A 22,673-nucleotide genomic window follows, 5' to 3' on the forward strand; every position below is an offset into this window, starting at 1 on the left:
TAAAAGCCATAGATCACACTATGTACCTAAAAATTACTGTGAAAGATTTGGTCAAAATAAAAATTAAAAAAGTGAGACTATTCTGTGTCTATCTCTCTCCCTATGATTTATTTTACTCAGCATAATAGTTTCCATGTCCATCCATGTATAAGAAAATTTTATTACTTCATGTCTCCTGATGGCTGCATAATATTCCATTGTGTTTATGTACCACAGTTTCTTTAGCCATTCATCTGTTGAAGGTCATCTTGGTTATTTCCAAAGTAAATAGTGCTACAATGAATATAAGTGCAAGGAAGAGATTTTTGTATTGTTTATCCTTCTTCTGATGACCAGCTGCTTTCACAGGGTGCTTAGAGCAGCTTTTAAGGGAGTAGCCAAGCTTGGCTGAAAGCTAAAATATTTCTCCAAGAGGGTTGAGACATCTGGTCTTTCTTCTTCAAACCTAATGTCTCCTGATTGGTTCCACTCTGTAGATTTCATAGACACACAAAAATTAAACATTTCGGCTTTTTCCAGATAAGATACAGAAAAGGCAAATGGAAATATGTTTCTGGATGTTAGGGAAATAATCATTGATTCTGCTTCTCATTCTCCAATGTAATTTAATAGAACAGACATATGTATCTCTTCTCTTGTGGTTTGAGCTCATTAGAAAGCAGACTTTGAAACACCATTGGGAGAGCACAGCATATTTATTAGGGCGGCCTTAGGAACAGATGCCAGTGTGAAGGATGGGAAGGGAGCAAGAAAGAATAAAAGGAGCAGTTGACTTACAAGACAGGCTAGTCTAGCCATATTCTCAACTTGAGTGCTGGGATCAAATCTGGGCTCTCTAGGGAGCACAAGAATGATATGAAGGGTGAAGAAGTAACATCAGGTGTAATTTAGGGGTAGGTTATTTCTTCTGTTTAGCTTGGGGTCAAGCTCTTTAGCTCTTTGATCAAGGATCACCCCTGGAGATGCTCAGTGGTCCTTATGTGGTTCTGGGTATCCAATCTGGGCTAGCTTCATGCAATACCAACCTTTTGGACCCAATACTAATACCCAGCCCCTTTCCATTTGCTTACAGAAGGTAGATACATGGTGTCTACTCATGCAATAAAACCTCATGTAGACTCCTTATGAAAGGAACAAAGGAGTGACCCATGCTATGACACTGATGACTCTTGAAAACATGAAAATTCAAAGGAGCTAGAATCAAAAGATCTGGTGGCATATTCCCCCATTTCTTAGAAAAGTCAATAAGTAAGTCTATAAAGACCATTTGCACATTGGTGATTGCCAGGAGTTAGTGGAGAGGTGGTAGAATTGTCCCTTTTGCTTCATGGTAACAAATGCCCTTTGGGTAAGGATGCAAAAGTTTTGGTACCAGATAGGGAGATGCTTGTTTAGATTTTGTATACCTAAATGCCACACACCTGTTCAATGTGACAAGTCACTTGGCTGTTTGAATTTGATGGCCCAGTAAGGAGAGCAAGTCTTTTGAATCTTGAACTTCTGGAGAGATCCAATCTTAGGCCCTAACTGAAAGGGGAGCTCAGAACACACCAGGAAATGGGCCAAATTTTCCAAATGACTCACCAATGGGCCAGAAGTGGGTACATCAACTGGGTACTCCCTGAGGATGGACAATGCCCATAGGACAAGCACTGCTGATTGGGTTTCTAGCTGTTGCTTGGCTGAGAGGTGTGATATGAATGAACTGGGTGGGCAATGACCCTGTTTTCACCCTGACAGAGATAGGCAAGGTTCTAGAGTTTCTAGGCATGTGAACTAGGGTTCTGAAGGGGAGCCTACTGTGGGCTGTGACTGCCACCAAACACGAGTGGTCATGTTCCTAGTTGTGCACTATGGTCATGGAACGTGGACCTCCAAAGTTGAAAAATACTCTGTGGACAAGCTGTGCTATGCTAGGATATGCGAAGCAGCAGTTAACTTCCTGGTTTCCCAACTGAGACACCCTAAAGACAGAAAAGCAAATTGAAGCACAACCCAGTCTCCTACCTGCTTCCCAGAGCAATGCCCAAGAGAACATGAGTGGGCAGAGGAGGTGCTGGGCATGACAACCTTGACATTTGCTGATCTTCTCTGAGTCACACTCTGTTCCAAGTGCTTAATGAGATAGTCCATCCTCAGGAAAGGGTGAGTCAAGTGCTTGAGCCTGTTCTTATATTGAATTAGAGTCTGGACGTCACTTTTTCTTCCCTCCTGTTCCCAATTTCCACTTTCCGTGTCTTTTCCATCTTACCATTCATTCATTCATTGATTTTGCCCGCTTAGCTCCAGGTGGACAGACAGAGCATGCAGCTCCAAGGCTGGCAGAGCCAAAGGTGAAGAATTTCTACAAACCTCCACCAGGGTGGCCCAGGTGTCTGTCTCTTAAGTGACTCATTTCTCTAAACACACATACTCACACACTCAAAAAGTCGTTTGCCCTGTACACACAGTCATTGTTTCCTACAGCATAGATTTGAATAAAAAAGAAATAATACCTAATCCTTTCTTTTCAAGTGCAAAAAAGTACAAGCCCTCTCTGGATTGTCATTCATGTTTTAGACCAACTTTAAAGTCACCAGGTGCTTAGATAACATAATTGTGTTTAAGTCGATGTAACAAAACAACTCATAAGGAAACTACATTATTTGAGGGCCTCTTATACCTATAGCTGTCACTGAATGAGGTATGACAGCTTTTACCCTACTTGTGTTACATTTGAGTGGGGAAGTTGAAAATTATTCTTTTCCTTGTTCTGCTTTGTGAAGAATTTGTTTTTTCTCTATGATATATCCTTTATATGGATATAGGTTTTATTTTGGGGGGGCACAACCAGTGACACTCAGGGGTTACTCCTGGCTATACACTCAGAAATCGCTCCTGGCACTCTTGTACTGAACCCTAGTACAGGGAAATGGGACCCCCCAAGCCAGACCAGGCCTTCAGGGAAAGGCCAGGCAGCTGGGTCTCTGGAAGTGGGGGGAAGGGAAGCCACACCTCGCCCAATGCATAAAACCCGGAATAGGCTGGTGACTGGCTATGGGATGTCACCGTCCCTCTTCCAACTGGTAACTGGGGGAATCTAGTTGACAGGACCTTCCATGGCGATAAACAGGGCTGTGCGGGGGGGGGGGGGCACTTACAGGGGGTTCTTTCTCATTAGTCCTTATTTACAAAAGCGTGCTTGGGCGCTAGCGCCTGCCTGTCAACTATACTTTGTTAACCATGATTCCACAATGCTCATAATTTTAGATTGTTCCTAGGAAAGGAAACAGAATGCCCAAGACCTGGAGGATAATACTTGAATAGATCTCTAAGGTCTGTCTATATGTGGGCCTGAGTTTCTATACAGTGGTCTTCTCTCTGATTGCCAAATCTAAACTCTAAACAATCCATGTTTATAAAGTATATAGCCTCTCAATTTATATTATCCCTCCTCCCACTTTACAAACCCTTCTATCCATTCATCCCTCCTTATTTAACCCTCTTTACCCTCAGTTCTTAACTCATTAGTCACTGAAACAGACCTCCTGCCCAACAAACCACCACCCAGCTCCCAAAACAAAAAGACACCCCCTCAACCCCACTTCTTGTGCCCCAGCAGAAACTACAACCAACACACATATGTGGCCCTTCTCACCTTCTGCAAAACATGGACTGTTGCATGGTACAGGATTCAGCTTCAGAAAGACCCCTGGCTCAAGGACACTACCTGATCCTGTAATGCTGCAAATCATGTCTCAAACACAAGAACACGTTCTGTGATGAAAAAGTGCCTTGGATTTCACTCCCCACAAGAATATCTCAAAAGACTTAATTGGGTGCCTATATTGCCTTTGTATGTTCAATATTTCTATAATAATGCATCTTAGGATGTTTATTCCCAAATATAAAGGTAGCCTCCTCCATCACTTTTTTCATTAATTACTTTTTTAAATTCAGTTTTACTAATTTATTCTATTATATATCTACATACATACATATACATATTTTCTTTTTTGCGGGGAGGGTCACACCTAGCAATGTCAGGTGTTATTCCTGTCTCTATGCTCAGAAATCGCCCATAAGGGATGCCGGGAATCGAACCAGCGACCTTCTGCATGCAAGGCAAACGCCTTACCGCTGTGCTATCTCTCTGGCCCCACACATATTTTTTTAACCTCACCAGTTTTGGTTCTGCTTGGTACGAAAAACCAAGAAGAAAAAGTCTTGCCTGGGATAAAGTCTCAGGTCAAAAACAGAGCACAGAGTTTGTGTAACCTGTCATTCTACCCCCAAATGCACCAGCAATATAATATGACATCATACACTTTTGTATAGGCACAGTAAAAAGGGGGAAACTTTACGCACAGAAACAAAATCTTATCTTCTAGGGATAATAACTCATACTCTTTATGATACAGGGCACCTCCCACCTTGAACATGTGTCACGTGGACACAACTCAGTCTCTATGAGATTGGACAGTGTTCGTCCAACCCCTAACCCCAGGTCCCAGACGTAGAACTGATATAGTTCCCTGCAACAACACCAGAAACCAATCTCCCCTGGGAAATTTCTAACACCACTCTGGAACCAACTTGCACCATTTCTAATATGACATCCCGACAACGAGGAAACGACAACTTGATCCTAAGAGCAGGTTGTCCTATCACATCACCTAATGGTAAGATGAAATCAGAAGGCATGTTGTCCTTTGATCTGTGCAAAAACCAATAACACTAACTAAAGAAGACTGACTTTGACAATCATGACTGGGCAGAATTTATCCTGAGACCAATACGAAAAACCCTACCCTAGGCTTTAGCCTAGGACTTGTACAAAAATCAAGATTTCTAACCACAGAGGTCCGACTTTGACAACTGAGACTAAGCAGAACTTCTGGAACCATAATGAAGACTCTATCCTAGGTTTTGGCCTAGGATCTGAGCAAAAACCAAGACCACTTATTACAGAAGATTGACAATGATGGAACAGAACTTCTAGAACCATAAAGACTCTATCCTAGACCTTGTCATGTGACCTGTGCAAATACCAAGGTCTCTAGCTACACAGGCCTGATTTTATCATCCACAGCTGAGCGTAAAGTTTCCTGGCACCACAAAAAAAACCTTAGAGTTTGGTAATGATCATGTATGGAGTCAGTAGTTGTTCTCATGAAAGCATGCTTCAAGGGCAGAGAAACCCTGAATCTCTTAGGCAAAGTGGATTCCCTTACTTACTCCCCCAATACTTACTGTGCCTATGCAAAAAAGGGGGGGCACGAAACCTTGCCACACCAGCACACCATTTTTTTTACTTTTTCTTTTTCTTCCTTTTTTCCTTTCTTTTCTTTTTCACTCTTGGGGTTATTATTTGGTGATTTTTTGGCTGCTGAGTGCTTTTTATTTTTTTTGATAGTTACTGTCTTTCTTTTAAACTGTTGGTTTGTTTTTGTTGTTTTGTTTTTTGTTTGTTTGTTTTTTGTTTGTTTGTTTTGTCTTCTTCCAGAAGAACCATACAACATGAATCATCTTGTTCTGCTTTATGAATTGAGAGGAAAAATAAAAATGAACAGTACCAGGACCAAACAGCCATATGAACATTGAGTGGAATTAAAAAATGATCAGAATTAAACCTAAAGCCAATAACAGAATCAGTACCCTATCTACAACAAGCTATACACAGAGGGGAATAGTTACACTAGCACTCCGGAGGGGCAAGAAGAGGGAGATATGGGACACATGCTGGGAAAAGGGGTGGAGGGAGGACAAACCTGGTGATGGGAATGGCTTTGATTCATTGTTAGTATGTACATTAAATATTACTGTGAAGGATTTGTTATTCACTTTTTGGTCACAATAAAAATTATTTAAAAAAATTGCTCCTGGCTTGGGAGACCATATGGGATGTCGGGGGATCGAACTGTGGTCCCTCCTAGGCTAGTGAATGCAAGGCAGATACCTTACACCCTGTGCCACCATTCCAGCCCCAGATATAGTTATTTTTATTTTTATTTTTATTTTTTGGGCCATACCCTGTGATGCTCAGAGGTTACTCCTGGATACGTGTTCAGAACTTGCTCCTGGCTTTGGGGACCATATGGGAAGCCAGGGATCAAACCGAGGTCCATTCTGAATCAGCCGCATGCCAGGCAAATGCCCTACCACTGTGATATCACTCCAGCCCCTGATATAGTTATTTTCAACTAAATAAAATCTTTAATTGAATCACCTTTAGATATAGAGTTCCAAAGTTATTCTTGATTGAGGTTCAGTCATACCATATCCAGCACCTTTCACCATTGCACCTTTTCTGCTACTAGTCTCCCTCCCACCCTTTCTCCTGTGCTTCCCTCTGCCTGCTTCTATAGCAGAATTTTTTCTTCTCTATCTTCCTTTTTTCCTTTTAGACACTGTGGTTTGCAATATTGCTACGGAGAGGGGTGCCATGCATATCACTTTATGCATATCATATCATATCATATCATGCATATCATAGTTGAAAGGTCTCCTATGTAAGACAAAAGACTTCTGTTACTATCTCCATGTCCATTCACTTGTCCTGCCCAGGCAAGAACCACCTGCACTTCTGGGCTCTAGAAAGATGATATAGGGCAGAACAATAGTATATCAGGTGTAGTTTATGCCTAACACAGCTGTCCTAGGTTCAATACCTAGAACCCCATATGGTCCCCTGAGCACTATCAGATACTAAAGACAGGACCAGGAGTAATCCTGGTGTGTCCCCAAACCAAAAAGCAGATGTCCCTCACCAAAGAGAGTCCACATCTGGATGTCTGTAAGTCCAAGGCACAGGACAAGTCAAAAGACTGCAGAGTTTAGGTAACATTCATCTGGGGCCCTCCTCATAGGTTTGCTATGAAACGTACTCCAAGTGTGCATGATGTATCATAGCAACAGTAGCTATAGACAACCTAGAACGTGGCAATTTCCATAGAAATTTTGAAGTGGAAGTGATGATTTGGTGTTGCATTGAATTAATATGTGCCCTGTCAGATAGGTGCCCTCAAGAAGTGTATAGCCTAGATTAGTGTTTCTCATTCAGGGGCATATGAAATATCCTTCCACGGTATTCCAGGGGTGCTATAGGTGTCAAAAGCATGGGCATGGAAGGCACAACATGAGACTAGGGTCACAACAAGCCTATGAGGAAGATACAGGAAGAAAAAAAGCTAGAAGGAGGACATGAGAAAAGACTAAACAACACTGGTTTAGACCAAAATGAATAGCCAGGAGCCAACCTAGCTATGAGGAAATACACCCTTGTTAACTGTAACATGAAGCTGATTCTTTTCTTGGGGAGATAAGGGTGAATCACACTGAGCAGTGCTCAGAGATCATTACTAGACGTGCTCAGGACACCATATGTGTTGGGTTGGGAAGGGGGGCTGGTATGTAAGCCTTAACACCTATACTACCTCTTTAGCTCCAACACAAGGTTAATTCTGAACAATTCCGACTTCCCTGAGGATATCAAGTCTACTTGCCCAAGCTCTGACTTCCCACATGCTACTCACTGTCATCCATGTGCTTGATCCTGAAAGAACGTGCCAGTTGAGAAGTGGGGGTGCTGCCCTGTGTGGGATCTCAGATGGGGCATTGCCAGAAGGAGTCATAACCCCATTAAAGGAAAAAAAGCTCTTCAGAGAGACTCGACTGACCAGTCCCAGAACAGTTCAAGACACTCACTACTGCCAAAGAGTAGACGTGTGCATAGCGAAAGCACACCTTGTCATAGGCCTCCAGACAGGACGTTTTCTTGACTGAATTTAAATCTGGGCAGAAGTAAAGCCTTGGATCTCCCAGTCCTAAACAGCAGGTGTCAACCCTGTGGGAGCTGACTACCAGATGCCTGGCACCCAACTCTCTGCATACTTGAACATCTTCAGAACAGTGGAGAGCACCTGAGGGCATCTGTGTCAACCCTTGCTCCATAGTGTGCTCCACTCCCTCAGGCATCACTTATGTGGGTGCCACATCAGACAGCCCAAAGGTGGGCCTAGTCATAGCCTCCAGAAGTTGCTTAACACAGGGACAGTGGGGAGCAGCTTCTGCTGGTCTAAAGGATCAGAAGCCACTGACCTCCATCTCCAGCCTTCTTGGGACATGGCCACCACCTTCGGTGCCTCTTCTGAGTCCAGTGCCCTTTTTTTTAGAGTGACCAGCTAGGTCAGCAAAGTGTTTGCAGTCAAGCTGTGGTTCTGGAGGTGGGGAGAATTTGGAGCTCAGGATTCACCCAGGTGATGCTCCAGCAAACTTGGGGTATAATCTTGCTGCCCTTTTCGGGGTCCTGGGAGCAGAACATTTTGGATTTCCCAGGTATGGTGGTATTTGCTTTTGAGAGCAAGCAAAAGATGCTCTCAATGAAGAGGGCAATTAAGTAATAGCACAGCAGGGGGTGCATTTGCCTTGCATGTAGCTGACCTGGGTTGTTTCCCCAGCACCTGGTATGGTCCCCTGAGCCTGCCAGGAGTGATTTTCTGAGTTCAGAGCAAGGAAACCCCCCTGAGTATCACCAGGTATTTCCCTAGGCAAAAAACAACAACAACAGGCAAACAAAAAGAAATAAGAAGAAATAAAAGAAAAATGTCTGCCATAGAGGCAGGTGGGCGAAGGAAGTAAAATGGGGACGTTAGTGGCAGGAAATGTGTACTGGTAAAGGGTGTTGGCACATTATATGACTGAAACTCAATCATGAACAACTTTGGAACTGTGAATCTCACAGTAATTCGATGAAAATTTTTTCATGAAAAATTTTAATACATTTTTAAAAGGCTAAATTGCTAGAAAGATATGACTACAGGCTCAGGGGGCAATGGCACGAGCACTGTGACACTGTCAGCTCTGAGGTAGAGGCCAAGTCACCATCTTCTTGCTTCCCTTCCCACAGCCACCTGTGTGCACTATCTCATTCCAGACCATCCCCTCTGAGTACAGCTGGAGGCAAGGGGACCAGGGGGCAGATGGGAAATCAGCAGAGCTGAACTTCAATCCTCTCCCCATAACCACAGTGCTACCCTGACACACTCAGCCTCCTGCTAGGACTCAGGTGATCAAGCACTGTCCAGCCTGGAGTTCTCATATAGCAACAGTCCATAGTCACAAGCAACCAGGCAACAAGAAGGTGCCTTCAGGCACAGAAACCAGGGAGGTAGGGGTGGGAGAGAACTTCCACACCACTGGCAGGTGGAAAAATACAACTTGGCTCAGGGAAAGGTACATCCTGAAATTGGTGACCAGATTCATTTCTATTCTGTAACTATGGCTACAAAAATGAAGAGAGGCATAGGCATCTCTGTCCGCAGGACTCTGAGTTCTTATCATTCTTGGGTGTGGGTTAAGGAGTCCTCACTTGACAAGAGAAGGAAGAGAGAGTCATCTTCAACCCAGCTTGTCAGGGAAAAAGGTTGGCAAATACAGGACTGCACCAGCCTCTTCCTGCAACCTTTGTGCTCAGGATTGATTTAGTTAAAAAACCCAGGATCGGGGCCAGACAGATATCTAGCAGATAGGACATTTGTCTTATGCACTCTTGGCCCAGATTCAGTCCTCAGCATTCTAGACCGTCCTACACACACTTCCAGAAGGGGATTCCTGACTGCAGAGCCAGGAATAGCACTTGAATATAACCAGGTGTAGCTCCACAAACAAACAAACAAAAACTCACCAGGATACAGTATGCGCCAAGACTGGCATCATGAAGATATTTCATCAGGTTCTTGTTGGGTGCCAAAAACAGTTTTGAGTGCCTGGACCCTAAACTCAGCCCATCTCCCCTGTGCCTTTTCCTGTTCTCTCCAGCAGTGGGTCAATCCAGGAGCTCTCCAGTCCACTGGCTCATGTAAGCAAAGGAAATCCTCCCAGGCCCAAATGAAGACAAGTCTCTAAGGAGGTTGGTGAAGGGCTGCCTTCGAATGCCGTTTGTGAGCTCCTTGCCTCCCATAGTGAAATCTAAGAGACTTCTGAATGGGGGTGACACAACTGTTCAACATCTATCTGTCCTCCTTTCACATCAGGCACCCTCCTTCCTCAGCGTGTGCCATGATGAAATCCCTCTCTGTAGTCAGTCAGGGAGTCGTGAGTGGAGAAGATGTTCCAAGGCCTGAGCCTCTTCTGTGATTTGGGGGACTCTCTGCAGGGCTTTCACAAGTGCAGAATTAGACAAGGAATAAATAGATCAAGGTCCTGGTTCCACAGTCACAGGGCACTTCCACTGGCTCCCCAGACCTGTGTCCTTCCCTCCTTCTACGCAAACTTTCTAGACCATATCTATTTCCTATCTGAGGCAGTGGCAGGGTCAAGCTCATTTGGTCCTCAAGTCAACATCATTAGCTGGCATCACATCACCTCCTCTTCCAGAATGCCTTTTCTCAGGTGTATCTAGGGACCTACAGGTATGGCTTCATACGTGGATGGTATGGGGCCCCTTAGGGTAGTTATAGGGCTAATTGTGCCAGGCATCTTTTGGGGACAATAGGCATGGGAAATGGGAGATTACATGCATGGGTATAGGGATCCTCTCCTGAGGTCAGTGCTGTCATTACAGAGGCTGCTCCAGGCTAGGGGGAAATCTCACTAGTCATTACCCTCTTCATACAGAATATCACTTCTCAGCTTTGTTTTCCCTTCTCCCCACACGGTAACAAAAAAGCACAGAAGGCACTTTCCCCCTTCATAAGTGGACTATGGTACTGTCAGGTTTCTGGGTGAAAGATGGGGACTGGCCAAATAAATGAGGGTCTAGATGTATGTCCAGTGGGATATCTGTCCCCCATTCTGTATCCCATTGTGATATTCTGACATGCCTAGAAGGAAACTGTGATTTGTCATGGACTGCCACCCACCATCTATGAATTGGGTCAATAAAGGAAGGGTGGACCAGGGAATGGTTCAATGGTAGGGCACCTATCTTGCAAGCATGAGGTTGTGAGTCTGATTTTGACACAACCCTATATGGGCAAGTGTGATCCAAGAGGCTCTGCTGTTTGAAATCACTAGGGCCACAAAGAAGGGCCTGATCTCAAGTACATGATGCAAACAATTGTGTATGAATATCACAATAAGAGTGTGCTACACTCTCCAAACAAGTGGAAGCAGAGATAAACAGATGGGAATATATTAAGCTGAGAAGCTTCTGCACCTTAAAGGAAATAGTGCCCAGGATACAAGAGCCACCCACCCACTGAGTTGGAGAGACTATTCACCCAATATCCATCAGATAAGGGGCTAATATCCAAAATATATGAGGCACTGACAGAACTTAACAAGAAAACGCCCATCTAATCCCATCAAAAATGAGGAGAAAAAATGAAGAGACACTTTGTCAAAGAAGAAATACAAATGGCCAAAAGGCACATGAAAAAAAATGCTCCACATCACTAATCATCAGGGAGATGAAAATCAAAACAACTATGAGGTACCATCTCACACCACAGAGATTGGCGCACATCACAAAGAATAGGTACAAGCAGTGCTGAACGGGATGTGGAGAGAAAGGGACTCTTATTCACTGCTGGTGGGAATGCCGTCTAGTCCAAACTTCATGGAAAGTGATATGGAGATTCCTCCAAAAACTGGAAATTGAGCTCCCATATGATCCAGCTATACCACTCCTAGGGAAATACCCTAGGAATACAAAAATACAATACAAAAATTCCTTCCTCGTGCCTATATTCATTGCAGTGCTATTTACAATAGCCAGACTCTGGAAACAACCAAGATACCCTTCAACAGGTGAATGTCTATGGGCCGGAGAGATAGCATGGAGGTAAGGCATTTGCCTTGCATACAGAAGAATGGTCGTTCAAATCCTGGCATCCCTCATGGGCCCCCGAGCCTGCCAGAATCAATTTCTGTGCATAGAGCCAGGAATAACCCCTGAGCACTGCCAGGTGTGACCCAAAAATCAAAAACAAAAAAATAATAATAATAAACCAGATGAATGGCTAAAGAAACTGTGGTACATATATACAATGGAATATTATGCAGCCACCAGGAGAGATGAAGTCATGAAATTTTCCTATACATGGATGTACATGGAATCTATTATGCTGAGTGAAATAAGTCAGAGGGAGAGAGATAGACACAGAATAGTCTCACTCATCTATGGGTTTTAAGAAAAAAGATATTTTTGCAATAATTCTCAGAGACAAAAGAGTGGAGGGCTGGAAGTTCCAGCTCATGACACGAAGCTCACCACAAAGAGTGATGGGTACAGTTAGAGAAATGACTACATTAAGAACTATCATAACAATGAGAATGAATGAGGGAAGTGGAAAGCTTGTCTCAAGTACAGGTGGGGATTGGGGTGGGAAGGTGGGAGATTTGGGACATTGGTGATGGGAATGTTGCACTGGTGAAAGGGGGTGTTCTTTACAAGACTGAAACCCAACTACAATTATATTTGTAATCAAGGTGTTTAAATAAAGATATTTAAAAAATTAAAAAAAGAGTGTGCTACATCAGGAGAGCAACATGACCATGTGTGAAACCTCCATAACCAAGGCTCTGTGACTTCTAGCTAACAAAAACAACTAGGAAAGGAAGGAAAAAATTAAAGCATTAGAAAATGCAGGTGAGGTGGCACTACAGGTAAGGTGTCTGCCTTGCAAGCACAAGCCAAGGAAGGACTGCGGTTCGATCTTCCGGCATCCCATATGGTCCCCCCAAGCCAGGGGCAATTTCTGAGTGCTTAGCTAGGAGTAACCCCTGAGCATCAAACGGGTGTGGCCCGAAAAATCAAAAAAAAGAAAAAGAGAAAAAAAAGAAAATGAAAGCCTAGTAAGCTGCTTTTTTCATGTCCCCAAAAGTCTAAATGTTTTTCTGAAAGCAGTATCATCACCTTTTTTAAAATTGAGGCTACAGAGATAGCACAGGTGATAGGACTCTAGCCTTGTATGCTGTTGGTCTAGGTTCGATCTTTAGCACCATACAGGGAACTCTGAGCTCTGTCAGGAGTGATCCCTGAGCACAGACACAGGTGTAAACCCCTAAATTCTATTGGGTGTGGTCCCTAAACTAAAAACCAATTAAAAAAGGAAAGCCTACCAGCTTGCTTCTTCAACAACTGGTTTTGGAAAAGCCACATTTTTGCCACATGCAAAAAAATGAACTCAAAATCTTTTTCTAATTCTTTCACAAAATCAAATAAAAATGTATAAAGATCTTGATATCAGACCTTAATCCATAAGGTACACAGAGGAAAAATAGGTAGATTTCTCCATGAGATTGAAGCTAAATACACATTTAAGTATGCATATCCATTGGCCTAGCAAGTGGAAGCATAGATAAACAAATGGGACTACAGTAAATTAAAAAGCTTCTGAATTTCAAGGAAATGATAACCAGAATACCAAAAAAGCCCACAAACTTGGAGAAAATATTCGCTAACCACTCATTATATAAAGGGCTAAAATCCAATATATAAAGTACTTGTAGAACTTTACAGGAAAAAATTACAGTCCATCAAAAAATGGGTAAAAGAGATGAACAGAAACTTCCTCAAAGAAGAAATCCAAATGGTCAAAAGACATATGAAATACTCCATATCATTAATTATCTGAGAAATAAAAATCAAATCATCAATGAGATATCACTTGAAACCAGACAGACTGGCATTTGCCACAACAAATAACAATGTTGGCGTGAATGCAGGGAAAAGGGGACACTCATTGGGTCTGATAATATAGTAGATAGAGCATTTGCCTTACTGCTGGTGGGATTAGTCCAGCTTTTCTTTTCTTTTTCTTTCTTTTTGTTTAAACAATATGATCATTCCTCAGAAGAGCTGGAATTGAGCTGAGCTATCTCACTCCTGGGAATATTCATACCCCAAGGGCCCAAAAACACTAGCTAGAAAAGACATCTGCACTCCTATATTCATTGAAGCAGTGTTCACAATACTTAAAATCTGGAGATAATTTTAGGGGCTGGAATTGTGATGCAAGAGGTAAGGCGTCTGCCTTGCCTGTGCCAGCCTAGGATGGACCGCTGTTCGACCCCCAGCATCCCATATGGTCCTTCAAGCCAGGAGCGATTTCTCTTTTTTTTTCTTGGTTTTTGGGCCACACCCAGTGATGCTCAGGGGTTACTCCTGGCTATGCGCTCAGAAGTCACTCCTGGCTTGGTAGACCATATGGGGGGACCATATTGGATGCCGGGGGATAGAACTGCGGTCCCTCCTAAGCTAGCGCTGGCAAGGCAGACACCTTACCTCTAACACCACCATGCCGGCCCCCAGGAGCGATTTCTAAGCACATAGCCAGAAGTAACCCTTGAGTGTCACCAGGTGTGGCCAAAATACCAAAAAAAAAAAACACTGGATAAAGAAGCTGTAGTACCTATCTATATAGTGAAATATAACTCAGCCATAAGAAAAGATGAAGGCCTGTGATTTGCTGCTACATGGATGGATCATACTGAGTGGAGTTAGACAGAGGGAGAAAAGAGATTGATCTCTCATATATGGGGTATAATGAAATATAGCAGTGGGATAACTAATGCCCCAATATAATTGTAAAGGAAGAACATTAGAACTGGTCTTCAGTATTGAACTTGGCACTGGGGTCAAAGGGGATAGGTCAAGAAAGAAACACTATTATAATGACAAAGGGAAGGGGGAAGGGGTCACTTGGAAGGAGATGGAGTATTGAAAGGAGATAAAGTAATCCGAAAGCTACCTTATCAGTAACATTTCTAGAAACCACCATTCTTGAAAAGGGCAAAAAGAAGAGTGTCTTTCAGAGAGATAGTCGGGATATTGGTGGAGAAATTGGTGTTAGAATATTGATTACACTGGTGAAACTCAATAATGCCTAACTTTGTAAGTCATGGTGATTCAACAACAAAAAGTATGGACTGGGATAGAATTAATGTGCAGCTTAATAAAGAGAGACCATTTGCAGGAACAAGACACACTCGAAATAGCCCTAAAGGTCTCTGACACCTGTCCCGCTAGACAGGAGGAATCCTTTGGGCTTACAGAGGCCTGATTCAGCTCACATCAAGGGATGTTTCCTTTTTGTGTGGGGGCAGGGAGACTCCCAAATAAAGTTTGGAGAGCCAGCAAAATGGGTCCAGTGGCACTAATGGAAGTACATGGTCTATGTATCCGCCCTCTGCCCTCTCCCTGGTGCTGCTCATAGACATGTTCCTCACAGACACAAAACAAAGCAAACTGGAGTCAGAAACAAAGGAGACTGACAGACTCTTGGGCTGGTCAATTGGCCCTGGGGTCTGCACTAGCATGAGCTGAGTCTGGTGGATTGAGCATTTCCTTGTTTCCAAAGGCCCCTGGACTGAACATCTCATTGACTAAACCCAAAGACTGGTGGCTGCTTCTGTGGGGCCTTAGGGTGCTCCCAAAATCTCTCGGGAGAGCACTGTGGGCTGAGCACATGGAAGTCCTAATGTGAGACCACACACACACACAAACACACAAAGTTGCTTTGTAGCACAAGGGTCCCCAGTACTCTGAGCCCCTGAGCACATGTAAGCAGACATTTATTCTACCTGATGAGACACATGGTACCTAAAGTTGCCTCACCATTGTCCCTTACACTCTGTCTTCAGTTGGGTTTGTGATACGCTGGACCCTACCATCATCACTGCTGCACAGAGGTTCATCTCATCTACTCAGAGTCCTGCTTTCCCTCAGGATGGTGATGGAAGTACTATTGACTCTTCCTCCCAGATAAGAGACAAAACTGGCCATTCTCCAAGGCCAGAACAGTGTAGTCTAGCAGGATAGAAAGGCCTTGAGCACGGTTGCAGACAGTGCCCATGGTGGGAAAGATTGGACACCACTGGTCTGCCGCCTTGGTCAGCCATGCAGGTCCATGAACTGTCTGTCCTCAGGATAGGGCCGGGATCACACGAATAAGATGGTTGATTCCACTGATCTAGATGGGAGCTGCTCCACTCCTATCCACATTACTAAAGGTTGCCTGTTGGGTCTTCTCCACAAACTCTCTGTCAGCTGCAGCGACCTGGGCTCAGCAACAGGGAGTTTTTGGAGCTCTTGCCACAACCTGAAGCCAGAATCCGAATCTGTGACTGGACCAGTCCTGACTCCTGGCTCCAGACTTCGGCCTCCAACCTCAGAGCTGTGACTGCATCTCCCAGCTCATCTGCTGCAGCATAATGCATGGACACAGACATGCAGGAGCCCCTAAAGGGCCCAGAGCAGGTGCTGCTGGGATCGCTGCCAAGCTGCATCCTGAGAAGCCAACCCTGAGCTGCAGCCTCACAGTGGGAGAGGACAGGACAGACGCAGCTGTGTCCTGGCAACAGCTCAGTGACGCGAGTGGCATTTCAAGTGCCGGTGTCCTTGGGTGGAGAGGCGGCCTGAGAGGAGGCCACCGGGCGGGGCTTACGTCAAGGCCACCCAGAGCTGCTTCATCGCACACCCCAGGGGCGTCCTGCCCATCCCATCCCAGAGCCCAAGCACACGGATACCCTAGCAGGGCACACGTGCACTCTCAGGATCCACGGGGTGCAGACAAGGAGCCAAAACCCGGTTCTCTGGATGGGTCTTTCAGAGAAATGCAGCGGGGCTGGGCCTCTGTGCTAATGACACTAGGGGCCTCGCTCTAGCTGCTGCCTTGGGGACCAGAGGAAGACCCAGAGAAAAGGAAAGAAAGGGAAGGAAAGGGGAGGAGACACTTTCCAAAGAGGTGCCGCGTTGGGCACAAGGAGAGCAGCAGCTTCGAAGTCAGCCCCTGGCAAATTCCAGCCCCCCATCTAGGGCAGAGGAAGCTTTGGGGCCCCATAAGGGCACCGCAGCCACACAGGAGGGCAATCGTTCTATTAATAATTAATTATAAAGTCCTAGTATGGATGGTGGATGGTGAGGCCTTTCTCGGCCCACCCCGCCCCTGCAGCCCCTTCAGCCTATGGGTCTGTAGGTTCAGGATAAAGGAGAAGAAATTGTCCACAGCAGTCAGATGACGTTTCAGGAGATCCAGCTTTATTACAAGGCCCTAATCGTCATGTGCTTTTATTCACATGGCCTCTAAGCTAAGCAGCTTTCTTCCTGATGCTCTGCCTCCATCCTGTCTCTGATCTCTACCTGCTGCATCTGCCTCTCACTCCCGAAGGCCACGCTTAATTACCAACACAAACCCCTCCCAGCTGTGGGGACGTCTCACCATCCAGGTAAGATTAGCATTTGGCTTTGGGGAGGGGTAACAGGCCGGGTCAGTAGTTGAGAAGGCCAGGGACAAGTGGCTCTAGTGAAATTCCTGTTCTGGGGGTGAGGCTTTCACTCCCCTCCCCACTGTTTCCTGCACTAGGAGCCTGCACCAGCTCCAAATGCAGCTTTTGTTACTCTAGGTCCTTGGGAATGGCCGCGCCTCTGCAGGACAAAGGCTTTCTACCTTTCAGGATGGTACACACACACACACACACACATACATACATACACACACCACTGTTGCTAGGGCTGGAGACACAACTTAAAGGCTGCACCGAATATGTAAGCACACACACACACTCTCTCTCTCTCTCTCTCTCACACACACACACACACACACACACGCACCACACTGTTGCTAGACACAACTTAAAGGCTGCACCGAACATGCAAGCACACTCTCTCTCATACACACACACACACACACACCTTGCTGCTAGTGTTGGAGACACAGCTTAAGGGCCACACCGCACACACACACACACACACTGCTGCTAGTGTTGGAGACACAGCTTAAGGGCCACACCGCGCGCACACACACACACACACACACTGCTGCTAGTGTTGGAGACACAGCTTAAGGGCCACACCGCATGTTTTCCTGACATGACTCCTAGTCAATCCCCTCACAGTGTAGCACACTGGAGCAGTGCCAGGACCCTCCTCTGAGCAACAAGTTGGAGCAGCACCTGAGGACCACTAGGTGTGGGACCAAAATGCCAAAAATTAAATCAAACAAGTGCCCTCTGCACCTTACCCACGTGGTCTGGCAGCTGAAGAGATGAAACCTGCCCTGGGCCAGTAGAAGGATACGCAGCTAACTGCCACTTTCCGTGACAGCTTCTTCCTCCAGCTAGCCCTCAATTGAAATTGTGAGGAGGTTTCCTGTTCCCTTCCTCTGTGCAGAGATGGTATTTTATTTTCATCCACACAATTAATCAGCATATCTGTCATGTTTCTTAGGCTTTGCATGGCCCAGGTGCACACCCAGAAATCCTGAGCTCGGGAAGTACCTCGGGACAGGATACAGCCCCTCCTCACCTTAGCCAGGAGACATTGAAATAGCCCGTCCTTCCTAAGGGGACCTCTGGGTGCATGCACCCTGGGCCACAGACCCTGGCAAATAGGGTGGACAGACTCGACACTGTAGACAGTGCCTGTTGTAAATAGAGCTGGGAGCAACTCCCACCCAAGAGAAGCCCTGAACACTGCCCAAGGAGGGGAGCCCTCAGGGTGCTGCAAGGCAGGAAAGGTCGCCTGAGGAAGTAAGCGGCCAGTTCCCTGGGGCAGCACCAGGTAAGTGAAAGCTGCTGCATGGACAGGAAGAGACGTGTCCAGGGCTGAGGACCCTGGAGACCTGCAGCTTCTGCTCATGTCCAGCAGCTGTGTGTGGGAGTTGTGGGCTGTGGGCTGGGGCAGGAGTCACAAAGGGGCATACATGAACAGGAAGGGCCTGGGCATCCAGGTTGGAAATTCTTGGGCCAGGAAGAAAGCAGAGCTTTCTTCTGTGGGGTTCTGGACAGAGGGGCCTAAGGCCAGTATCAGGGCTGGTGGGGGTTGTCCTGAAGAAGGTGCTATCAGTGGCCTGGAACTGGAGTGGCAGTGCTCAGATTCACAGAGGGGATATCCATGGACCTCACAGAGGGAGAGGCCAGGCCTGGCTCATGAGGTAGCTTTCCTGAGCTGGGAGGGGTCACAGGAGGGGAGACTGGCCCTGCAGACATTAAGGAGCTAGTCTTGAAGTGTTTCCTGACACCTCTCTGTTCCCCTGACATCCCACATCCACTGGAAACTGGGCCCCTTGTACAGTGCACAACTGATGAGTCGGCCCCACGTCCCCTGATGATATCACACTCAACTCAGGCCAGAGACCATCTATTATCTCTGCAAACTGCCTTCTGAAACCAGGCTCTGTTCTTGGCAACCTCTGGGAGTATCGGGAGGATGAAGGAAGGGGTATGGAGCAGGAAGAGGGAAGAAGAGCAGGAGAGGAAGGAGGGTGGAAGGAACAATAGAGGGATAGGGCAAGGAAGCAAGGAAGGAGAAGGGGAGAACAAGGGAGAGAAAGGGAGAAGGGGAGAATGTGGAAGGGAAATGGGAAAAGGAGGGTAAACAGGAGAGGGAGAGGAAGAGTGGGGGAGGAAGAGGATGGGAGATGCAAGGAGGAGTAGGAGTAAGGAAAGTGAGAGAAAGGAGAGGAGGAAGGAAATGGAGGAGTGAAGGGAGGATAAGAGGGAGAGGGAGGCAGGGAAGGGAAGGGAACGAGGAGGAACAGGGGAAAGGAAGAGACAAAAAGGGGAAGGATGAGAAAGAAGAAGGGGAGGAAGGGAGAGGATTGGTAGAAGTAGGAAGTGAATAAAGTAGGGGGAGTAGGTGCCAGTTCACCCTTTAGGTCAGCAGGATCAAAGGGTCCAGCATTGGAGGTCGTTTTCCGGAGAGTCAGTCAGCTGGGTGCCTGGTCTGGGTGCCTGGTGACGGGGGACACCACCCACTCAGATGCCTGCCTGCACTCCTAATGCTGTTCCTCTCGGTTAGTCTGTGACCATACCCAGGCCAGAACCTGCCCCAGCTAGTTGCAGAAAAATCCATAGTTAATAAAAGGGGACCACCCTCCTTCCCAGGGACTGAGCACATGGTGGGTGATGGCCAGGACCCCAGTCGGATCCCCAGGACTCTCTCAACCCAACACTGCCTGGGCCGCCTGCAGGGGAGCATTTTGAGGCACGGAGAGGGGTCCACAGGTCTCAGGACAGAGTTGACATGCATGGGTGGGCAGGGGAGACCCAGAGTGAAAAGCACAAGAAGCCCAGAACCTGGACCCTTAACTCTGAGCCAGGCCTGCAAACAAGAGCTGACCTCCAGGCACAGCATCAAGCCCAGGCCAGGAGACAGGAGGGGAAAGCTATGCCTGTGAGGAAACATGCACTGGGCCCACGGGGTCACATGGACCAGACACCTGAGTCAGGGATCTTCCTGGTGTCTCTACAGCTTCTAGGCAGGAAAGCAGGGACTCAGCGTTGTCCTGCCTCCTTCCCTTTCTCAAGGACCTCTAGGTCCCCTGCCCAGGACTCAGCTGAGCCATGTCCTCACCCATTTTCAAAAGGCCACGGGAACAATTGGGGCCCCACCAGGTTGGCACTGGTCTCCCCTAACCGTGACCAGGGACATTCAGTCCTGAGTGTAGGGGTGAGAGCCTGGCCCCTACCCCCGTGTTCCCAGGTGTCCATGCTGAGATTAGGGCCATTCTGGGGCCAGATCTTCTGAGCTGTAACATAAACAAGAGTGCAGCTGGGACTGGGGGTCTTGGTCATGATATCTGAAGGATGCTGAGCAGGCCCTGACACCAAGTCCTGGGGGGGCCTCAATTTCATTTTTGTTGAGCCAGCCTGGCCACTCCCCATCTGTTCACTCCATCCTTGCAGCAGCCCAGGACCTCCCCCCATTTCCTCTCCCAGCCCCCTTTCTCCCTCCCCCAGCACCTGCTCTGCAGCCCCCCCCTCGTCACCTCCTCAGTCTTCCCCCAGGTCACGCCCTTTCTCTCCTCGGCCAATCGCGGGCCAAGTCTCCTCCAATCCTCCTCCCAGCCCCCCATCACCCTTCTTCAGTGCCTGCTCTGCGACCCTGCCCCCACCCTACCCCAGCTCTTCCCAGGCCCCGCCCTTCTTCTCCCCACAATCCTGAGCCAAGTCGTGTTCCTCCCGGCCCGCCTTCCCCCAGCAACTCCTCTTTGTTCCCGCCCCTTCTCCAGCCAAGCTTCCCTAGGCGCTGCCCTTCTTCCTCCCCAGCCAATCCCGTTCCGAGTTGCTGCCTCCTGCTCCCTCCCACCCCATCCCTCTCCCTCGCAGACTTCCTGCCTCCTGTCCCTCCTCCTCCTCCTTAGCCCTTCCCCACAGACACTCGGTCCGCAGAAACTCCGTCCCGCGGATTCTCGGTTCCCAGCGTCTTGCTCAGTAAATGTCTCATCTCGTCCCAGCCTCTCCCTCCAGGTTCCTCGGTGCCTCATCGCCCTCTGCTTTTCCTGCTTGTCCTCAGGCCCCTCCGCCCGCAACGAGGCTCCTTCCCTTTTACTTCCGGTTTTTTAGGTTGAAAACCGGAAAACTTCCTGTTTTCAAGACCCAGCTGTGCCGGAAGTGCCGGTCATCCATGGCCTTAGGGTGCTCCCTCCAGAGCTAATGCAGTGGCTGCTTGTCGGCCCGGTGGGGTGTGGCCCCTATATAGGGCAGTGCCGCGGGCATCCTGAGTGTGGGTGACTTTCTCCGGGGACAGCCAGGTCCCTGGAGTGCGGAAGTGCCTTGAACTCCCTGGGCCAGAGACCCTCCTGGTCCTGGACAGAACCCTGTAAGCACTCTGCCTGTCTCTGCAACCCAGAGACTTCTCCCAGGGAGGGGAAATGGTGTGGGGGCGCTGGGGAGCTCCCTGGGCTTTTCCCATGCTCCTGCACTTTCTTGTCCTGTGCCACACTGCTGCCAGGCTCCTCTGGACAGTGTCTGAGCTGGACTAGGAGCCTAAAAGACTGAAGAAAGCACAGGCTTTATCCTGCCTCACCAGCCATCCTAAGGTTTTTTTTTTTTCCAAAACGCAGGTGCCCCCAGGGACACCTGTTTGTTTGGACCCCATTTTGTTTGGACCCCAGGCCCTTAGACTGGAACCTCACTCAGGCTCCAGGCAGGATGATACTGAGGGAGCTGGGTGGTGGGAAGCTCTTCTAGACCCTTCCCCAGGGATCAGCCTTGAGGTGGGCCTCCTGTTCCTGCCAAACCCAAGGCTGAAATGAAAAAATGCACCTGCTTCTAGTGAAAGGACAAGGGACCAAAGGCGGTCGTGGCCCAGGATTTTCTGCCTCCAAGGACTTCTGGGTGAGCTATCTATGGGTTCTGTTCACTGTCTGGTATGCCTCCCTCCATGAAGAAGATAGAAAATAGAAAAAGATTGATGATTCTCAAGAATGTTTATTTTTCCCCATAGTATTGCTTTCTTATATTAGGTAGATAGAACATGAGACATGCACATTAGCAACTTGTATTGGTTATTGATGGCTCAACTTTTGGGTTCTGTTTTTTTTTAACTTCACAGTAGTCATTTGAGGCACCTCCATCTGGCTCATCATCAGTATTGTCACTTGCAGACTGGGCTGAGAGTAGCAGCATGGAATAATACTTATCATCCAGTGGCATCACCAGATCATAATCGGAGGACGTGCAGTGACTGTTGGTAAGTTTGAGATTTTGCATTTTATCATTTGTTAAAGAATCAGAGACACTATTTGTGGACAAACCCCACTCTCTTTGTTCACATCCTTCATCTCACAATTTTCCTTAAGATGTGGACATATATATATACATATATATATATATATATTGTTCATTGATATGGAAGATTGGGGTCTCTGAGAAGTTGTGTCTTCCTTCTTCATATTTGCCTCATCTTTCTGGGAGGAACTGCTGGTCTGGAAATAAGTATATTGTCTGGAATCAGTTGACATCTT

General features: G+C 46.9%; 1 long non-coding RNA gene across 1 annotated transcript; it reads left to right on the plus strand.

Moving 5' to 3' along the window:
• The first annotated feature begins 21,075 nt into the window (after positions 1 to 21,075).
• On the plus strand, positions 21,076 to 22,401 carry LOC125999488 (uncharacterized). The gene is made up of 3 exons (XR_007492104.1): positions 21,076 to 21,138; positions 21,983 to 22,044; positions 22,314 to 22,401. It is a non-coding gene; the product is annotated as an uncharacterized LOC125999488 (long non-coding RNA).
• Positions 22,402 to 22,673: the final 272 nt, after the last annotated feature.

This window comes from Suncus etruscus, chromosome X, assembly GCF_024139225.1.
Source record: "Suncus etruscus isolate mSunEtr1 chromosome X, mSunEtr1.pri.cur, whole genome shotgun sequence".
NCBI lineage: Eukaryota > Metazoa > Chordata > Mammalia > Eulipotyphla > Soricidae > Suncus > Suncus etruscus.